Source organism: Accipiter gentilis, chromosome 9, assembly GCF_929443795.1.
Source record: "Accipiter gentilis chromosome 9, bAccGen1.1, whole genome shotgun sequence".
Classification (NCBI taxonomy): Eukaryota; Metazoa; Chordata; class Aves; order Accipitriformes; family Accipitridae; genus Astur; species Astur gentilis.
In genome coordinates, this window is record NC_064888.1 from 39,854,538 (window position 1) to 39,861,166 (window position 6,629).

The 6,629-nt window shown below is 45.0% G+C and overlaps 1 protein-coding gene across 2 annotated transcripts in view; it reads right to left on the bottom strand.

Annotated features, from left to right (window-relative positions):
- CHST15 (carbohydrate sulfotransferase 15) overlaps positions 1–6,222 on the bottom strand; it is a 48,521-nt gene extending 42,299 nt beyond the window's left edge. Inside the window, exon 1 of one of the 2 annotated variants that reach the window (XM_049811213.1) lies at positions 6,111–6,222. The gene's annotated coding sequence lies outside the window, so the exon portion shown is untranslated. Of the gene's footprint in view, positions 1–2,227; positions 2,388–6,110 lie in introns of those variants that run through there. The other variant, XM_049811215.1, reaches the window with a different exon arrangement.
- Positions 6,223–6,629: the final 407 nt, after the last annotated feature.

Genomic DNA, 6,629 nt, shown 5'->3' on the forward strand with positions numbered 1-6,629 from the left:
TCCAGGGAGCCACAAAACAAGCAAAAAGTCCCTGATTCTGAAGCACAACCTCACGGCGTGAACCCATATTCCTTCGGGGAGCTGAACTGGCACCAGCTCTGCTTGGGCTCAAAACCTGATGTACACGTGCAACCTGCTTCTCTTCCACTTCAACAAAGCAGCATCCAAAATACCTTCCAGAAATGGCCCCAGGAAATTTCCTTAGGCTTCAGCGGAATGATGAACTGTACGGCAGCACTCCTGCAAATGCACTAACCGGGGATGGGAGACAGAAGAGGAGCACAACCGCTAGCCTAACATGGTGAAATAAATCTGTGAAAAGCTAAGAAAAGCTGACCTTTCAGAGTGTTCCCTGAAAATCCTAGAAATTTCAGATTCATTATCCATTTAACTTATTTAACACTAACCATATCTGTTGAACATTATCTATTTAATACATACATAGCTTAGTCGGAAGACAAATTTCTCAACTAGCAAGTAGACAAAATCTAAGGGGCTGGAAAGGCATATTAGATAAAGTGTTTGATGGACTTGCAAAAACATGTTGCTTTTAAGAATTTTCAGAGATTAAGGTCCCCTGTGAAGAGCTGGCCCTGCAGGCAAACCCATCTTATTACATGATATACACTCTTAATATTCCATTAAACTACCCTTCTCCATTTCCTCCCATTTCTAGCTTTACACAGTCAAACCTCCTGGCTGCACTAGCCAAACAGAGTCCTTCTCCATCTCTGGAATAATAAATTCTGGCACTCACAGGCCATTATATCCTAGCTTAGGCACAGCAAGGTTAACACTGGGCTCTTACATTTTCTTCAAATCATGTGCAAAACCTTCCAGAATCCTGATTTATTTTGCTTTTTTTCCTGAGGTCTCTCCTATTTGTTGGTATCTCACTACTAACTTGGCGCCAGATCTAAAGCACTTTAATTACGTGCTTTTTTCCCTATACTGCTCCAAGACCTGAACTTCTAACTGGGCATGTAGAGCATATAAGGACATTATCGTCTTCAATCATCTGAAACCATCCAATATTGCTAACTCACATCTAACATGCTGCCCACTTTGGTAGCACTCTTTCAACACGAGCATCTACCAGGCTTCTTCCATCCCCTAAGTATACATGTTGCAGATAAATCTTCGTTATCTTTCTTATGCATCCTACAGAAATTTGCATTTTTCAAGGCAGTCTTGTCTTGTTTTCTCTGTACATCTTTCAGCCTTACATTTTATCTTCATTCTTTTTGTTTGATCTCACAGTTCTTCCCAGTTAAAACTCACCTGTAACACAACTGCTGTTATTTGAAAGAAATGTCCTTCCCCATATTCCATGCAATCCTGAGAAGTTACCAAGTCTAACTTAAACTCGGCAGATTTAAGCCATGCACCAATATATGCAAAAAAAAAAAAAAAAAAAAAAAAAAAAAAACAAAAGTCTTTTTCAATCTCATCAGTTTTTCTAATTTTATGGTAAGATAGCTGGGTACATTCACCCACACTGAACATCAAGGTTTTTTTACAGGAAAAATATCTCCTTGTGAAACATATTTTTCCCTACTGGAAGGCGTGAAGCAAAGGAAAAAAAATGTCAGTTTTAGTATTTTGCTATTTAGGTACAGATCTGCACCTTATACGGTGAGGAACGACCTGCCTTAGATACAGAGCTGGCTTAAAAAAAAAAACACATACTTATTTATAATATGGTGTGCATATTTGATGAGTCCAAACAATGGCACATTAAGTTTTAGAATTAAAAGTGTGTATTTAGTAGTGCTTGGTATATAAAAGAATAAAGGTCTGTGTCACTTCCCCACCTCTCCATCACATTTCTTCTCGTGACTGTGTTCACGTCAAAGGAAACCCACTACACAGAAGGCAGGCACCTTGGCAGCCCAAGTGCCTTTTTCACCATCCCTAATGGTGTAGGGGCTTTAGCTTCTTTCTGCAAACCAAGGGAGGAAGGCTTCCTGCACCAGGAGCTCCAAAAATGTTTCTGGAGCTGAGTTAGTTTATGCGTACTACCTCATTTCTGGTAAGTTCACAAGGAAGCCAGCAGGCTTGCCACTTTAGAGATTTGGAAAACATGCGTTTCAGCCAGTTCAAGCTATTGTGGGAATTTTAAGAAGGGTCTGGGAACGAGAAGAGGCAGGGCAATGGGTTAGGGTTGGTGGGACCATGACCTCTGGTGTGCTGGCACAGGAGGACAGAGGACGGCGTTGGGACAGACCTGCCACGGACCGCTCGCTCCTGTTCACACTCGCCATCACATCTGGGCTCTCGCCACCAGCACAGCTGCCTCGTCATTGCCATCAGCCACCGGTACCCAACTGGACATCATCTTTCTGTTTCTTCTCGCAAGGTGTCACGCGTGTCACCTTCGCAAGGGATGGTGCGCATCACCTGGTTATCTCTTCTTACAGAGGATGTCACGCTCCTTAAAACTGGTGCTTACGAGCCACGTTCAGCAGCTGCTGGAAACCAGGTGTAACATAAATTAATAAATATTCCATGGCAAAGCTACATTAACTGCTTGCCCCTAAAGTGCTGTTTAGCGGCATGTCAGGCACAGCTGTGTAATCAAAGGATTACAGTGCTCCCATTGCAACGCGCCTGCCGCACTCCAGCTCCTCGGTAGCTTTCCTGTCTCCCTCGCATGTAAAAACCAAATCGAGTAACCGGGACAGAATTGTAATCGTGTCTTTCAGCCCGGGAAACACAAATGAGAAGGTCGCACGGACAAACGGCCAGTGTGACTGTACAACACGCTTGCTGTTAGATACACGGACAGCCCTACATGTTTTCAAGGGAATGGGTCAGCAGTGCTATACATAATTAGTTAATTTTAGTGAAATTGCAGTGTAAGTGGAGAGATTGGTGTAATTCAGGCTGCTTTGCGATAAGAACTTGTAGAAGCTTACAGATCCCTTCCCCTCGCGTGAATAGCCGTATTTAGACTCCAAATCTGGCACCACACTTCGTCAGTAAGAAAAACAGTGCACTTCACTAAAACACATAAATAAATAAGGAATACTAATTTGTGCGGGAAAGCAGTGAAAAAAAATCCTCTCTTATTGGAAATCTACCTTGTTTTTCCACAGCATTTTGGACTCTTCCAGCTGAGCAACATAACTCCAGCCAAGGAGTACGGTGGGAATTCAGAGTTATCCCTCACTGTGCAAGGTACAGAGGAAAAGAGGTGGGTTACGGGAGGAACTGAAGCCTGCAGACTAAGGAGCCCAGTTCAAACTAGGGTACAGCTCCTGCAAACTCTGTAAGACATTGGAAACAGGGTGATTCACATCACCTACATAGCCAGAGTAGCACTGAATGATTTAATAGCACATTTCCTTAGAGTTTCTGGCTGTGGGATATACGGCCTTTAAGGAGAGAGTAATGGTTAAGAGTAATTAAGAGTTAAGAGGGAGAGGGAGCATACTGACACCTGTTTAAGTTGTGGCTTGCTTCTCCTGAGTGATGTATCTGTAGCGAAAGAGAAACACAGTTGGATGTTCTAACTTAAATCCAGAAGTCATTTAGGCAAGATCAGACCGCTGCTGCTAGCTTATCTCTAGAGAAATATCAGGACATGACGGTAAACACAACAGTGAGTTATAACTTCTTAAAATTTTGCTCCCATGAACATACGAGGAAGCACTCAGCATAGGAGAAGTAGTTAACAGTAAGAAGGATTCCCTTCCTAGTCAGCAGAAGAATTTGATAAGAAATCCTTTTGGGGGGTGGAGGGATTGTAGTATCATGGCTAGCAATACCTCATGAACTTTGGAAGAGTCATCCATCTAACAACTTGATCTTAAATATAAACCAATACTTTGAGAGACATGTTAGTATTGGGACACAGTCCATCTTTAAAAACATGTGTGTTAACACTGAAATCACCTGGGCTACCAACATAATCTTTGCCCACTGAAACTCCTGGTTCCCATAGAGCTCCTCCCGCAGGTTGCTTAAAATAATGTTAAAATATAAGCGGTATCTTATCTGCATCTCTATGATTATGCCTACATAATCCTATCCTTGCTAATGCTGCTAGTGGATTACATAACTTCATCCTTCCACTTCAACCCCATGAAATAATTCAAATACGAGAGTCTGCTGCAACCTTCTCATTTATACAGTTTCCAGATACCTACTTTTAGTTTAGCAAAGAAGACAAAATCCATTACTGTCTTCCATTGCATTACCGGAATGAAGTGTTTTGTCATGTAAATCTCCACTGTTTCACCACGTTCCTCTTACAAACCACCAAAGAACACACTCTGAATTTGAGATTAGTTCTCCTGTTACAAAATCTGAACCATAAAACTATTTTGTTATTGATTTCAGAAAAAAAAAAGAAGGTAGTTTCACTGCTAAATCATCATACAAGTGGTTTCCTCTTTTCTGCATTCAAATTGATTTTCTTTCTTTTGGCATGTGAAGAGCCAGATGAATACTTTGACTCAATGCCCAAGAGTGAAATGGCACCAGCAGCAGCAGAGAAGCTCTCAGGGCAAGAGACGTGTGACAACATCTTAATCACTGACAAAATAAAAGCTTCAAGACAACTATTCCATTGGTATTTACTGTTTATAATTGAGTGTGTGTATATATGTGTGTGTGTGTATACAATCAATGTATATAAATAGCATAGATATAAATGCATATGTATAGTTCATGTATATGTTGTGACCACTAATTGATGGAAATTTCCCTTTTTGCCAGAGATCAAGTAGTCCCCAGTTAGTATCATGTGCAGTGCTGTTCAATTAGGCATTTGTTTACACAGACGAGCGCATACGATTTTCAGTCAAACCTTAAGAATATTTATTCTTCATGAACAGTTCCAGCAAACTTTGCGTTTTAATCCTTAACCTGCTCAGCTGACTACTCTACTTTTTCTTAGTTACAAAATACAAAAGGCACGTGTTTGTTCTACAGGAGATGATAATGATTTTTTGTCTGGCTAATGCTTCAAGAAGTGAAACCATTCTTATGTCATATGCAAGCAAATCAATATGAAGACAACTTTAGGCGATAGAACCATATGATAAAAAAAAAAAAAAAATTACAAATACACTTCCGTATCTGAAAGTTTGGTAGGTGTTTAGCTGCACCAGCCTAGAAATACTATCATCTATCCTATTAACCTACAAATCTAGCTGTGTCTAAGAAAGTCAATTCACTGCAGAGTACGGCTGTAGTATCACAATGAAGCAGCACAGAAAAAAACCCCCAAACAAACCAAAACACAAAACCGTATATGACACCACCAAAGTTCAGCTGGTGAATTGTTGTTTAACAGACTCTAACCATAATAACCCGTCACTGAACCTTGACTGCATTCTCAGCAAAAGCATGCTACGAAGCTATTTTTAACAGCCAACAGCTTGCATTTAAGAAATACCCCTCTTCACCTAAAAATATGCATCAGTGACTGGCAACATCCATCCACGGCTTAATTCTAGGCAGCCTGCGCTGCCGGAATTAAACGAATCTTTCAAAGCAAACCGCTTTACAAGTACCTTCTCTCCCAAACCACCGTAAAAAACCAGCTCAATTCGCCCAGGAGCAGTGCTCCGGTAAGGCAGCCCGGTGAGATGACAGCAAATTACATTCTTTTTGTCATCATTCCGCCCTCCCCGGAGCACTAACCTGCTGGGGGGCACGGTTTAAAAGAAGCTTCTGTGTGTGTGTGTGTGTCCCCCCTTCCACCTTCGCCCCGAAGCCCCGGGGGATGCTGCACCCGAGGTACCCGGTACCCGCCCGAGGAGGAGGAGGAGGAGGAGGAGGAGGAGGAGGAGGAAGGCTCCCGGCCCCCCTTTTTGCTAGGGAAGGCACCACCAGCCTTCACCCTAGAGTAAGACTAGGGGTGGGGGGGGGCAGCCGGAGGTATCCCCGCATCTCCAGAACCGGGGACCCCCGCACTCCCGGAGGTTGGGGAGGTGGGGGGTGGGTGTTTCTCCGCCCTACCGAGCCCTACCGAGCCGGCTGCCCAACTTCCCGCAAAGTCCCATCGCCTTCCAACTTGGGGACCCAAACCCCCCACCCCACTATTTCTTCCCCCCCCCCCCCCCCCAGTATCCCCACTGCCGCCCTCCCAGCGCACCTACCTCCGCCGGTTCTGTCCCGCACCGCGCTCCTCCGTCCTCCTCCTCCTCCTCCTCTGGCTCTGCCCTGCGGGGGGGGGGGGGGGGTGGGCGGAGGAGGAGGAGGAGGAGGAGGAGGAGGAAGAAGAAGGGGGAGGGAGCAGCCCCGCGTCGCTCCCCGCCCGCGCTGCGCAGCCCGGGAGGCGGCGTAGCTGCCGCTCCGCTCGGCTCCGCGGAGGGAAGGGGGTTCCGCGGGGAGGGCTGCGGGGGTCCCGCCGGAGCATCCCTCCCTCCCTCCATCCCTCAGCTGCAGGCTGAGCTTGCTCGAAAGCTTTTGGGAAAGAGATGGAGGTCGCCTGAGCCATCCTACAGGGAATTGGAGCCGTCCCGTGCAAACGGCGTTCAGGTGGAATCGGCGGCATCCCAAATTTTGGGGGGGTGGGGAAGACCCCGACACCAGTCAGAGGTCAACCCGTTGCTCATACGCTGCCAGGTCTCCGTGGCTTGAGCAAATCAGACTTTTCACGCTGCGTACCTTCGCCA